Genomic DNA, 15490 nt, shown 5'->3' on the forward strand with positions numbered 1-15490 from the left:
AAGTAGGATGGAGAGCAGGTGTTTTCAATTGCCATTTTATAGATGAAGAAACTGAGGCACAGAAATGCTAAGTGACGTGCCAAAGGTCAAAGAGCAGGCATTTGTCAGAGCTGGGATGAGAATCTAGGGTCATTGATTACCAGGCTCATACTCTCTCCAGTATGCCATGCTGCTTCGTTGCCTTCATTATTTAATACAGTGTCATCGAAGACAATGAAAAATGAACAGGCAATGAAAAATGAATTGGATACATTTGTTCACCATGAAGGTCATATCACAACTAGCTGGAGCTTATATTTCTCTTTATAAGGACCCATCAAGTGATGATCAAATATGAAAATTCAACTACTTCATTCCCTTCCAAGATGACGTCTAAGGAAAAAAATAAGGGGCACTGGCAGAAGAAATGGAGCCAATTTTGATGCTTTGGCCTTAATTGTAGTGAATTCGGAGGAAAATATATATGTTGGTAGCATAGAAATATCTGTCACTGGCTCACTGTGTGACCTTATATTCCACCTCAATGTCCCTTCTTTATAAACTTCGGTATTATTCTTGACTCATCTCTCTCATTCAGCCCATAGATTTAATATATCAATTAATTCTGTCAGCTCTACCTTCACAAGATCAGCTCTTTCCTCTCCAACAACAATACTACCACGGTGAGCCAAGCACTTATATGTCCTGCCTTCACGGCTTCATCAGCCTCCTTGCTGACCTCCCTGCCTCATATCTCTCCCCACTTCAATCCATACTTCACTCTGCTTATTATTTTTAAAGTCATTTTTTTAAAAAAAGTTCAGCCCATGTTTCCCCACTCCTAAAGAACCTCCAACATTTGCCCATCCACCTCCACATCAAACAGTAACCGTTTACTCTTAACTTTGAAGTACTCAATCACCTTGCTCCCCTCCTATCTTACTTCACTGACTTCCTACTGCAACTCAGCACACACACTTCACTCTTCTAATGCCAACCTATTCACTGTACTTCAATCTCTTCTATCTCATCACCAACCCCCTCACCATGTCCTGCCACTGGCCTGGAACTACCTATTCCTTCTTATCCTATAGACAGATCACTCTCCCACTCTTCAAAGTCTTATGAAAATCACCCTCCAAGAGGTCTTCCCCAATTAAGCTCTTATTTCCTCTACTCATGCTCTCTTTCTATGTTTCCCTTGCACTTGTATCCTTTATTCATCCCACCCTCAGCCCCACAACACTTACATATACATATCCATAACTTACTTTAATGTTGTGTCCTCTTCTAGACTGTAAGCTCCTTGTGGCCAGGAAACATTGTCTGCCAACTCTGTTATACTGTACTCTCCCAAGGCATAATACACTACTCTGCGCACAGTAACTATTACAAAAAATGACCAACTGTTCAATGAGTTGTGAGTATTGTTCAGTATAAATGAAAGCCATGAGCATTTCAAAAGCATAGAAATCCTAAATGATATTCTTTTTCTTTGTCAGTTAAATCTGCAGCAAAAGATTGGATGAGAGTAAGCTGCATATAATGTACTCTGACCAGCTGGACAGAGTCAGCTGATGCGCAGACAACAAATACTACACACCACCAAGGGAATTCTGGACACAGCATATACAATAGGCATCCTGTTGAGCTGTAATACATAGCACAAAGATCTCACAATGAATTGTATAAGATACTAGGACAACAAAAGGCCCCAAATTACAAATATCCCCTATTTTACATAATAACATAAATCATGTGTGCTAGAAATCCAGGACTCTGCAGTACGCCCTTGTGCTTCTTGTTCTTTGCTTGAAATATTTGGCAAGAAGTCTAATATTCAAAATCGTATTAGAAATCTTATTGGGTCCTCTTAGGGCATAAAAATATGCTAATTAGAAAAGGACCGACAACTGGAGACAAAAAATCTGTGCTGCAAAGCCTGGATCTCTATTTGATGTCCATCACCCTTGATTTTCCCCTAACATGCCAGAAAATATACTTGTGCGAAAGGGAAATTGAATCAATTGCACAGCCTAAGTATAAATGGAGAGTATGAGAGAGAATCAGGCAAAACAAAAGATATGCTTCATTATGTTAATGGTAGTCTAGCACATCTCCTTATAAAGTACCACATATATACAACACACAACCTCTAAAATTGTAATAAATATGCTTCCTAAGGCTATATGTATCTAATTTAATGTTCCCAAATAGCAGGACTGTGGTTGATATTCCACAACTGAGATGCAAAACATCCCTTTCAATAAGATTTATAGACCCTCACAAACACCATTCCTAGTGGGGATGAAAGAGCAAACCATTTTACTGTAACTTGTCATTTCACTATTGCACATGATAAATTCACTGATACAAAGATTCAATTTCAGTGTTTGAAAATAATGTAGTAATCCTCAATTACACTTACCTGTCACTCATCTTCTGACACTGGGATATAGTCACATTTTACAATTATATGTAGTGTTTTCCAGAAATGTATTTTACATGCTGTAACATTTCTGCTTTTGCCTCAAGAGTCTTCGTAACTGAGAATGTGCATGATTTATTAATTAATTGAGACTTTTAACCACCAATCTGTGAAAATGTCACTCTTTCTGCTCAAAGAGTTAGTTCACAGACTGAAAGGAAATTCTGTACGATTCAATCATAGATCTCCTTTTGTCAATCTCCATCTCCCTCCACATTAATTCCCGATGTGTGTAGTGACATAGTCCTTTTTCCAAACACAGCCTGAGTTACTCCCATGAAAATAATAGATTTGGAAAGCAGTATGGCCTAGTGGAAAGAGCACAGGCCTGGAAGTCAGAGGCCATGGGTTCTAATCCCAGTTCTGCCACTTGTCTGCTGTGTGACCTTGGGCAACTCACTTAAATTCTCTGTTGACTCAGTTACTTCATCTGTAAAATAGAGATTAAGACTGTGATCTCCAGGTACTACATGGACTGTGTCCAACCTGATGAGCTTGTATCTACCCCAGTGTTTAATATAGTACATGGCACAGTATGCTCTTAACAAATATCATTAAAAAAATTCCAGTTTACATGTGTTTTGTTCATTTAATGTCAAAGCCCACCACAAATTCTCCATGCCTCTGTTTCTTCTCTCTCAAATTCTCTCCAAGTCCACTTTAAAACCGGTCAAGTTGGACATGGGCATCCTGATATGGATAGTGATGAATTTCATTTTTTTATTGGTTTCAAGAACTCTTCTAGAATATATCATGGTAATGAGAAGGAGCTTGGCCTAATGGAAAGAGCCCACACTGGGCATGGAGGATGTTGGTTGATTCCAGCTGCACCATTTGCCTGCAGTGTGGAACTGGCAAGTAATTTAACTTCTCTGTGCCCCGGTTTCCTTATCTGTAAAATGGGGATGAAATATCTCTTCTCTTCGCTCTTAGACAGTGATCTCCTGGGACACTGCTTGACCTGACTGATTATCTTGTATCTACCCCAGCACCTTTTACAGTCCTTGGCACGTAGTAAGCGCTTAATGACTACAATTATTGTTATTTCTGCCTTTGGCTTAATTGAATTCTAATGGATGAGTACTGGGTATGTCAGAGGACTATGTGCTCAGAAAAAAAAAACCATAAGAATTTTCATCACTTTTCAATGACAACTTTATATTTCTAAGAGACTAAAATGAACGATTTGTCTGCAATTCAGACACTCCAAAGATTTAAAACCCTCAAAGTGAATATATTTTTCAGGATGAAATTTATCACGGGTGAACCTATATTTGGCAATTCTTTGGTGTCAATCTTTTCTCAACAAGCAAGTCAATCTCATAAACTAAGACATCTGTGCAAATAGATGATGAAACTTTAATCACACTTTTGAAATGAAAGCAAAATGCTTCATCACATATAACTTGATTTCTAGAGCACAGTTAACAGTTACTGAGTCTGACTCAGATATGCATTAAAGCTTCTGGGCAGGAAATGTAGATGGCTAAATTCATTTGGCATTACAAGATAAAGCCACTGGGCCTACGAGCTGAAAAAAATAACTTTAAAGTATATTAATGCTAATCAGCGCAGAGGAAGAGTCGCCACAGTTAGTAGTAATAACAGGATTGAGCATGTACTGTGTGAAAGCACTGTCCTAAACCCTGGGAAAAAAATACACTAGTGAGAAAGAGCCCGAATGCCTGGGGCTCACAATCGAAGAATAAAGGGAAAAAAGGGGACAAGTGACAAACAGTGGTACTTATTGAAGGCTTACTGTGTCCAGAATACTGTACTGAGCATTTGGGAAAGTACAGTGCAATAGATTTAGTAGATGCAATGACCTCTTCCACTGTTGATCATGTGTTTTCCATTGATGGTGCAGCTTTAATTATTATCATTATTGCGGTATTTATGCTCTAAGCACTAGGCTAGATTCAAGGTCAACCGCAATCCGTGTTCAATGTGAGGCCCATGATCTAAGTCGGAGGGAGAACAGGTATTGAATCTCCATTTTATAGATGAGGAAACAGAGAAATTGAGACATCATGTGATTTGCCCAGGGTCATACAGCAGAAAGGTGGCAGAGCTGGAATTTGAATCCAGGTCCTCTGACTCCCAGACTCTTTCTACTAGGCCAATCTGCTTCCTTAATGCTTTTTCAGAATTCTGAGTTACCCAGTCTTATCTCTCCTTCTATATGACTCAAAATATAGTCACACAATCTCCTGAGTGATCTTCAGTCCAGGATTCAGATAAAAGGATTAATTCTTAAACCCTGATTCACTCCAGCATCATATTCATCCTTATTTCTTGCCATTAGGTTAAATTCCTGATTCCTACTTGACTTCTTTCAATTCTCAATTCAACGCTTATACTGAATCTTTTGATGTATCACCTAAAAATCCCTGAAAAGTTTTAAAGTTTATTTCCAACTCTATATGTTAGAGTTCCTCAGTAAAACAAACAAACAAACAAAAAAAAAACCAACTATGTATTATTTTGGCTCCTTGAAACAGCTCTAAATTGAGGAAACACGGCCAGTAAATAATTAGAAAAAGAAAGATTATATGTGATTGCCACATTTTCTGAGCCTTTTATGAAAAAGGGCCAAATAATTATATTTAATTATGGAAGCAGCAGTTCAAGATTAAAAATTGCTCGTTCCCTCCTCCTGTTACTGAAACCTTCCACAGTTCATTCTAATCATCTTTGAATGGTGATGATGACACCTTGATTTCATTATAAGGGTAACTTCATGGAAACCTTTTTGAGACACTGCAATGAAAGAATTATAGAAACATAGTTTGCTGTCATTCAGAAGAATAAAAATAAATGAGTGTAGGAGATGAGAAGTGTTGAACAGACTAAGCTTGTTTCATTACAAATGTAGGTAAATCTCTTTGGTTGTTAGTTTGGATGATAAAAACAGATAAATATAATAAGAGAAATAACACTATTTATAAATCTAGGGAAATTTTTTTGCAAAGGTGGGAAACAGCTTGGGACCTGATTATAGATGGTAATAAGATAAAAGACAAGACAGGGAAATTCTGCCTGACCAAAAACCATCCAGGCAAAGGTTAGCTGAGCATATTGCCTATGAAGAAGTATAAACCACATACAGAAAAAGCAGCTCCATAGCCAGAACAGAAAACCAAGTAAGGAAGCTACCTACCAATTTCTACGCTTTTTTAAAATGGTATCTGTCCAGCACTTGCTATGTGCCAGTCACTGTACTAAGTGCTGAGGTATATACAAGATAATCTTGTTGGACACAGTCCCTGTTCCACATGAGGCTCAATGTGCAAATTGGAGTGATGAGGATTTTAATCTCCATTTTACGGATGAGGTAACCGAAGCTCAGAAAAGTTAAATGACTTGGCCAAGGCAAACAAGTGGCAGGGCTGAGATTAGAACCCAAGTCCTCTGACTCCAAGGCCCTTGCTCTGTCCATAAAGCCACAAAAAAGCTTCAGTATCAGTGACCCACCACTGACACTATGTGCCACTCCCTTCAACTAAAAACACAATTTAACTTGGGTTTCTATGACACAGTGTTCTCCTGGGTCTTCTCCTATTTGGCAGCTCCATTCCAGTCACTTTAGACAACTCTTCCCCTGTCTCCTGCTCGTTTAGCAAAGGTGACCCCCAAGGCTCAGTTCTGGGTTCCTTTCTATTCTAAATCCACTCTCTTAGAGACTATCCACTCTCATAGCTTCGAATAGCACTGTTATGAAGTTGACTCCCTAATCAACCTCACTAGCTTTGACTGCTCTCTGCTGTAATTTTGCATCTCCTCTTTCCTCCAAGACATCTCTACATGGATATCTTGACAGTGCCTCATGCTCGACGTGACCAAAACTGAACTCATCTTCACATCCAGAGCCTCTTCTTCTCTTAACTTTTTCATCACTGTTGCCAACAGCTGCATATCTCCCATTCCTTAAGCTTGAAATCTTGGCATTATCTTCAACTCCTCTTTCAACCCCATTTTCCGTCAGTCACCAAATCCTCCTGCCAGGTCTTTCTCCTACATAACACCTCCAGAATCCATTTCTTACTCTCCATCCACACTGCCGCCACAGTGGCCCAAGGGCTTGTCGTAGCCTGACACGGCTACTGCATCAGCCGCCTCATAGACCTCCCTGTCTCCACCCTATCTCTTCTCTGATCCATACTTCACTCTGCTACCCAGATCATTTTTCCAAAAGAACATTTTGTTACATCTCCCCTCTCCTCAAAATCCTCCAGGGGTTACCCATTCCTCTTCACATCAAACAGAAACATTGTTTGGCCATAAGGCAGTCGATCGGCTCTTTACTCCCTAATTATCTACGTTTCCTCCTCATTTCATTTCTGAAGATAACCTACTTCCTCCAATACCTCATTCTCATCCCTCTCGCTGCCAACCTTTTGCCTGGAATTTGATCCCCTTCAGACCTTCATTCATTCATTCAGTCGTATTTATTGAGCGCTTATGGTGCTCAAAGCACTGTACTAAGTGCTTGGAATTTACAATTCGGCAACAGAGAGAGGCTCACAGTCTAAAAGGGACCTTTCTCTCCCTCTCTTCAAAGCCCTTCTGAAAACTCATATCCTCCAGGAGGCCTTTCCTATATTATTTTCCACACACTATTTCACCACCTAATGTCATCAGTACTAACACACTACTTTTAAGCACATGAGTACTCACCTTCCCTTCCACCTTAAATACAGGTAATCATGTACATATCTTTTAGCTCTATTTCTTTCCCTAGTTGTGATTTTTATCTCCCCCACTAGATTGTAAGCTCCTTGAGGGCAGAAATCATGTCTACTAACTATTTTACTTTCCCAAGTGCTTAGTATAGTTCTCTGCACTTACTTAGGTCATGCTCAATTACTTAGGTCATGGCAGTTACTCAACTGGAGAAAGCTTAATGGGAAGTAGCAGTCCCAAGAATTCAAGTGAAATTGCATAATTCCATTTAAGATACAACTGAAATGACTTCCCTATTGTCTATTCATAAAACCGAATAGCATTTCTTTTACTCAGTTACATTTTTGAGGTTGTAAAGTTTGAAATCTTATTTTTTTTTGAATCACATCAAACTGAAGGATCATTGTGTTTTTTTTGTTTTTCCTTTATGTTATTTTTAGAGATAAATGCTTTTAACGAACTAATGAGATTGCAATAAAGATAAACAATGCAGCAGTGTGGAAAAGTTTAACATATGGATGGGTGCAAAGGCCTATGTACCTAGACAGCAAAAAAAATAGTTCTGAGAAATGAGTTTGCTCAATGTTCTCACATTATTAACAAAACATTATCATTACAATAAAGCTGGAAAGTTCCTATTGCTTAGGCACAAAAATTATTCAAATCTGCTGCAATATATGTATGAATATTTTAATTCTGAGAATGATGAAACCAGGACTCAAAAGGAAGCATCCATTATGAAAATAGAAAAATATAGGGTTTTTTCTCTAGAGAAATTGCCTCTACACTAAAGAACTTTAGAAACACTGCCTTAAAGGAAACAGAATCTGTTATTTCTTTATACCATGCAAGAGCAATACAAAATCACTTTTCTAAGATAACCAGGACAGTTTCAATATGGCTAACTGTTAAAGCAGAGTGGTTCTACATTTCCTACAGAAAGGTTTTTATGAGAGCATAAGTAAGCTGGTTATTCAAGTTCAAAAAAAAAGCTTTCCCAGATACATTTTCTAATTGAAAGTACATGAAAATTCAGTAGTGAAAACATTTCAGTTATTGCTAAAAAGCATAAATTAAAAAGTTAGCTTATTTTGATTTTTGCATTTTAAACTTACTACTGACACAAGACCTGTTCTTGAAACAAAGTGTTGTTGAGGTTGTAGGGGTTCAGTCGGTGGATTTGATATGCTTTTTATTCTGATATTTGTTAAGTACTCAAGTAATCCGTGGAAAGAGCCCGGGCTGCGGAGTCAGAATTCATGGGTTCAAATCCCGGCTCTGCCACTTGTCAGCTGTGTGACTGTGAGCAAGGCACTTAACTTCTCTGTGCCTAGTTCCCTCATCTGTAAAATGGGGATTGTGAGCCTCATGTGGGACAACCTGATTACCCTGTATCTACCCCAGTGCTTAGAACAGTGCTCTGCACATAGTAAGCGCTTAACAAATACCAACATTACTAGTATTATTAATCCAACCAAATGCCTCTGGTGGAAATTGCACCCCCCATGTACCCTTTGGGCTTACTTTAGAGTGGCCTCCAGTGGCCACCATCTATTCAACTGGCAGAGCAAAATTTATCATTATTATTAGTATTATCATTATTGCTACTGTTATCATTATTATTATTATGTTGCTTGTTAAGCCCTTACTATGTTCATTCATTCAATAGTATTTATTGAGCGCTATGTGCAGAACACTGTACTAAGCGCTTGGGATGAACAGGTCGGCAACAGATAGAGATAGTCCCTGCCGTTTGACGGGCTTACAGTACTATGTGGCAAGCACCATGCTAGGGGCTGGGGTAGATACAAGGTAATCAGGTTAGACACAGTCCCTGCCCCATATGAAGCTCTCAGTATAAGTGGGAGGGAGTAAAACGTATTCCCCATTTTACAGGCAAGGAAACTGAGGCACAGAGAAGTGACTTGCCCAAGGTCACACAGCAGACAAGTGTCAGAGCTGGAATTAGGGCATAGGTCCTCTGACTCCCAGGCCTGTGTTCTTTCCACTAGATCATACTGCTTTGAAGCTTTCCTGCCTGCCACCTAAAATGCAGGGGATTCCCAGGAAACAAAATTCTTGTCAGGGTGTCTGAGAAGTCAGGCTACAGAGAGGAAATTAGATCCTCCTTCAAAAAATGACTGAAAGAGTGGTTGTTTCTTGTTTCCCCTCCCCCCAACCAAGGAAAAATAATCAGGTACTTTGTCCCAGTATCCCACTTCTCTTTTCTTCTTCTCTTTAGAGAAGCAGCATGGCTTAGTGGAAAGAGCCCGGGCTTGGGAGTCAGAGGTCATGAGTTCTAATCCCGACTCCACCACTTGTCAGCTGTGCAACTTTGGGCAAGCCGCTTAACTTCTCTATGCCTCAGTTCCCTCATCTGTAAAATGGGGATTAAGACTTTGAGCCCCATGTGGGACAATCTGATTACCTTGCATCTACCCCAGCACTTAGAACAATGCTTGGCACATAGTAAGTGCTTAACAAATACCATCATTATTATCAACATTATTTTCATTCAATCATTCAATCTTATTTATTGAGCATTTACTGTGTGCAAAGCACTGTACTTAGCACTTGGAAGCGTACAATATAACAGAGTTGGTAGACATGTCCCCCGCCCACAAGGAGCGGGAAAATAAAGCAGGAAACAAGCAAGAACAGGAACAACGCTTACTAAAACTATTTTAAGTCTTTCAAGTCTTTGGTACAGAACTCTATCCAGAGTAAGAGTTCAATAAATAGTTTGCAGTTTCTAATCCCTGCAGGCTGTCCTCCAAGGTTTGTGCACTTTTCACTAGGAAAAGAGAGTTTGGTAAAATAATGCCCCCCACCCCACCCAACCCCAGTCCCTTTTACCATTGCCAATGTTTCTTCAAAAGTTGTCTCTATAATTTTTTTAAAAATCCTTAGTATTCAGAAAATATGTGGAACAAATGAGGCTGTGTGAGGTGGAAGAGAGAAAAAGTGATCCCAAAAGGTCTTTTTCATGGTTCTGCACAACCTCCTATTAATTTGTTCAACATTAAAATCCAAGGAAACCATTCAGTCAACAGATCTTGAAGACAGCTCAATATTGATTTTAGGCAGATACTTTATATGTAAATGAAGCCATTAAAAATTCCCCATTTGTTTTCACAGACATGCACTATTTGGGGCAAATTAAGAGATGGGAAAAGATAACCTTTACTTTAAATTTCCTGAGTGATAGCCTACTGAACCCCTTGCTAATAACTCAAAGATGCCAAGCAAACTTGACTGGAGTGTAAAAGATATGGTTAACACTTTGTTTCCAATGCTGTAGGATTTGATTTTTATTACAGCACAAAAATAACTGTTTTCAATTCAAGCAGGAGATGTGACTTAGTAATAATTTCCTGATTATCAGGGTGATGGGGTATTTGAACTAGCCCAACCTGGGCTTTTTCTGGGGGGGTCACTGACAATCAGGAGATACAAGTTTGAAAACTTGATGGTCCAAGGAGAGAAAAGGATAAACTAGCATTAATGAGTAACTTAGGAGACATAATTTTCTTTTTTCTTCCCTAATATTGACTAGTTGGGTAATATTGGACAGCTCACTTCATCACTTTTTTATGGCCTCAGCTGCTCTTCTAAAATTGGCTTCTCCATTGCAAACTGGAGAAAATATATCCCTTCTGTTTTCTCTGACTTTCTACAGAGCACAGACAAGGGTGCACGATCAAATCTTTTAAAATGAATTTTATTGGAGGATAAGCTAAATGGAGAGTTGGGTAGATACCTGTTAATATAACATGTGGCATAGGTATGCAAAGTTTTAGACATTTTCAAAATGTATTTTACACGGGAGGCTTTTATTTCTCATTAGCAATCATGGGCTCTGAAACTATTTCCAATGACAGTTTCTCCTCAGAGTATTTCTCAGAATCTCAGTGCTGGAAAGGTCCCAACAGGTCAACTATTCAATCCACCTGTCCTTGGGAGAAACTGAACATGTCACAGCTGCCCAGAAAGATAACTGGCTTCACTTTAAGTTTCCAAAGAAGGCAATTCTGTTGTCTCTTATGATAATCTTTTCCAGAGCTAAAGATCTTTCTAATATTTAAACTAAACTCCATCTACTGAATTTAAGCTTCTTGTTCTCCTACCAACAGAACATGTGGAAAGAACCTGGGATCGAGAAGTTGATAGAGCCATGTTCTGATTTCAGTTCTGTCACTGGTTTGCTGTTTCACTTAAACCAAGTCACCTAACTTCTCTGTTTCCAGTGGGTTGAGAATACCTTCCTCTTTTTCACTCATCAGGAAGCTGAAAAGACAAAACACTGGGGGGGGGGAGGCATTCTAAAACTTCTGGGTATTTATTACATGGATTCTCTTCCATTTCAAATTATCGCATTTAAACTTTCACTCAGCCTTCTCTTTCCCATGCTAATTAGAACCTGTTATTTTATGTGTTCTTTTTCCAGCCCATATCACAATCCTTTAATTATTTTCCTTGTTCCTTTTGGTATCATCCCCAGGTTTTCCTTATCTGGCTACAGATAAGGGTTCAAATAAAGGGCTAACCAGGTCTGAGTAGAAAGGGAGAATGCCTCATAGCATGAAGTCTAATCAGAACTACATTACTGATTAATATTTAGACAAATAATTGGCAATCCTTATCAGTTTATGATTAGATGTTTACTTTCTTGCTGACTTTTTGAGTGAAGCTTAGTCGATTAGACTGTGAGCCCATCACTGGGCAGGGATTGTCTCTATCTGTTGCCGAATTCTGCATTCCAAGTGCTTAGTACAGTGCTCTGCACATAGCAAGCACTCAATAAATACTATTGAATGAATGAATATGTCACGTTAGGTTATGGACTTGGATACATGATACATTTTGTAACACTTCAATTTCACCCTCAAGGTCAAATCTCAATATGATTCTCTTGACCCTCACACCTACCAAGTTAGATGATCTGATTTATCAAGTAGTTTATAAAGGAGCCTCCTGGAATACAAAACCAGGTTCCCTGCCCTACTGACATTTTTCATAGAAATATAAAGATTTGATCTGGTAGTCCCGGACCAGTTTTCAGGTCCCTACCGAAAACCTGGAACATTTGACTTACATTTCTGGAGCTTCAGGTGCTTTGAAATGTTACACTTAAATTTTCTGCACTGTTAATTCCATTTATCAACTTAAGTCTAGAATTCTGAGATTCTGAGGTTTATTCTGTGAGTCCACAACAGCATCCATCCCATGCCATTTTTTTTTTCCATTTTTGTCCCTTTACAAAGCAGTACCATGAATTAAATCAATACAGGCCATAACAAGGCTCACCAAGGACAATGAGAAGAGGTGAAGGAAAACACGTGCTTCACTGAAGCAGTTTAACTCTGGAAGCAGACACCTCTTTAACAGCAAATCTTTCTTCCACCCTCTATATTTTCCACTCTTACAGTACAGGGATATTAAAATGACAAGCATGTTCCCATGTTAATCTAATCAGTATCTTTCTGCAGAAGATGAGATATTGCCAAGCCCAAATGAAGCCTTCCCTCCACTGGGAGGGATAACAGTGCAATGAGATTGGTAGTGATGGGATGTTAGAAATTCCGCTAAACGGGCCTTAAACTGAATTGATGAATAGTTTTATGTTGCTATTCTGAGTTTCTCAGCAGGATTATTGGCAGGCTAAACACACTCCATGCTGTCAGCAAGGTACTTTAGAAAATTGGACCATGATCAATCATCAATTAGGCCCTGCCACAAAACCTCTCCAAGTGTCAGCTACGAGGCAGTAACTTTGGGCGTAAGAAATGATGGGCTTTTCAGGAGCAGGCGGCTTGCATGACACATTGAACTCCCCCCAGAGGCTTTATTATGCCCTTGCTTTCAAAAATCACAGCCCAGCCTGCCCTAGAATTTCTTTTCATGCTTACTTTAGATGCCACATTTCTTTGCATTTCCTTCCCTGCATGAGTAATCTCACTCCTCCTTCCCTGCATCCTCTTAAACCAGGAAAAGTATAGCTAGAAGCAATGGAGATGGCATGACCACAATACTAGAAAGGCCCTTTGATTTCTATGGGTGGAGGTCTTTCATCTTGGTCTGCCTTTAAACCCAGAGGATCAAAGGAGCCCTCATCTCCCCAGACACTCACTCGATCCATTTAAAATCAGCCAACTTTTCAATTTCCTCAACAGTCCATGCATGTAGTCCTTGACTGACTTCAAAGTGAGCAGAGCAGAGAATAAGAATCTGACCCTGTCCAGGCAAGCGGGCCACCACATGCAGAATCTTGTGTAAGAGAAGACATAGGGGTCAGAATTGACTTGCAGGATGGGTTTCTATCTTTTGTTAACTTAGCCCACAAGAAGCTTTATTTTATAATAGTTCTGTTTCAAACGCAAGTTAGGTTGCCTTTCAGGAGCACTGTTCTGAGAGGTACGCTTAATGGAAAGAGCCTGAGCTTGGGAGTCAGTGGTTGTGGGTTCTAATCTCAGATCCCCAACTTGTCAGCTGTGTGATTTCGGGCAAGCCACTTAACTTCTCTGGGCCTCTGTTACCTCATCTGTAAAATGGGGATTAAGACTGTGAGCCCCACCTGGGACGACCTGATAATCTTGTATCTCCCCCCAATGCTTGGCACATGGTAAGTGCTTAACAAATACCATCATTATTATTATTTTTAGATGACCGATGAACAAGGTAAGGGGAAGCAAAAGTGCCAACTAGATTTGAATGCATTCAGTTAATCAATCAATCATATTTGAGTGCTCACTGTGTGCAGGAAACTATACTAAGTGCTCGGGAGAGTAAAATACAACAATATAACAGACACATACCCTGTCCAAAATGAGGGCAGTCCAGAGTGCAAGAGGAGTTTTGATAGGAAGGGGTTTTTAGGGGGTAATGAGTCCACAATAGGCCTTACAGAAAAATACAAAAAATTTCCCACTGATCTCCAAGCCTGGTGGGAGATGGGAAAGTCCTTAGTTGTTCCCATAATCCTGTAGGGGTGAAACAAGGTTCTTGGCAGAAGTGGAATCCAATAGGAATCACGAAGTTCCTATCAAAGGCTCAGATCCTGTTGATGTGATTTCAGAAGGACTTTGAAGATGAGGAGAGCTGTGTTCTGTCTGACATAAAAGAGGTGGAAGTTACAAGCAGTGGAGAGGGTGGTAGGTAAGAGATTAGTTGCAGGAGAGACAGATACGTGAAGCAGCATGGCCTAATGGAAAGAGCACACATGTAGGAGTCTGAGATCCTGGTTCTAAATCCACCTCCAGCACTTGTCTGCTGTGTGACCTCAGGCAAGTAACAACTTCTCAGAGCTTCAGTTATCTCATCTGCAAATTGGGAATTAAGACTGTGAGCTCTATGTGAGACATGGCCTGTATCCAACCTGATTATCTTTACCCTAGTGCTTGGTAGAGTGCCTGGCACATAGCACTTAAAAAAGAGAAGAGTAGGAAAACAAAAGCCCTCTCAGGGTCACACCTGGAGAGTTTGTAGTACTCTACCAGTCTCGACTATGGAAGGGAGAGTCAAGCAGAGGCCTACCCATTCCATTCTTAGCTTGGGCTGTGACTAGTGAGTGGAAGGCAATCTGCTACTAGCCAAAACTCAACCCATGCTGGGCAGCAGCGGCATGGGAGAGAGTCTAGGGCTGAGACTCGAGTTTACTGTGTGGAAGGCGACAATGGTAAACCACTTCTGCACCTTTATCCAGAAAAATCTATGGATCCACTACCAGAATGATCAGAGATGGAGAGCAAGGTGTTCTGGGAGAGATGTGTCCATGGTGTCTCTATGGGTCGGGAAACGACTCGACGGCATAAGACATAAGACAAGGAGAGCAAAAACTGAAAGTTCTTCTCCCCCAATTGCAACTTCATGCTTTGCTTTTTTTTTTTTTAAAAAAGAGAGAGTGTATAGTTAAATCCTTACTCTGGGAGCTTAAAATGAGGATATTGACAGAATGGGAGTAGTGAAATTTCACTTCACATTGAATAAGTAGAAAATTTTAATCTAAAAAAGTCTTGCAGTGCAAAGAATTGAACACAATGCAAACTAATTAGAAGCAGGAAAAGGTGTCTATAAGAAGATCTGTGCAGGAAGGTCTTGTTCTGTATCATTTTATTCTATGCATTGCAGTGAAAGCTAGAGAAAAGGTTTATTTAATATACTGGGACAATAAGCAAAGCAGAAGGCCACGATTTGAAACTCACATTATTTTCAAAACAAATACAAGTTTTGCATATTTATATCATTTCTCTCCTCAAACCTCAACCCCATATTTGTAAAAGGAGGTTAAATAATACTATACTCCAAGCCTTATAAAGTTACAATGAAAGGTTCAAATGCTGT

At 39.6% G+C, this 15490-nt stretch overlaps 1 protein-coding gene and 1 non-coding gene across 6 annotated transcripts in view; one reads left to right on the forward strand and one right to left on the reverse strand.

The window, feature by feature from the left end:
- Positions 1 to 15490, reverse strand: part of FGF12 (fibroblast growth factor 12) — a 443674-nt gene that overhangs the window by 71055 nt on the left and 357129 nt on the right. The gene's annotated exons all lie outside the window — the stretch shown is intronic.
- Positions 14603 to 14740, forward strand: LOC114813474. The gene has a single exon (XR_003761192.1). It is a non-coding gene; the product is annotated as a small nucleolar RNA SNORA7 (small nucleolar RNA).

Source organism: Ornithorhynchus anatinus, chromosome 7, assembly GCF_004115215.2.
Source record: "Ornithorhynchus anatinus isolate Pmale09 chromosome 7, mOrnAna1.pri.v4, whole genome shotgun sequence".
In the NCBI taxonomy this organism is placed as follows: Eukaryota; Metazoa; Chordata; class Mammalia; order Monotremata; family Ornithorhynchidae; genus Ornithorhynchus; species Ornithorhynchus anatinus.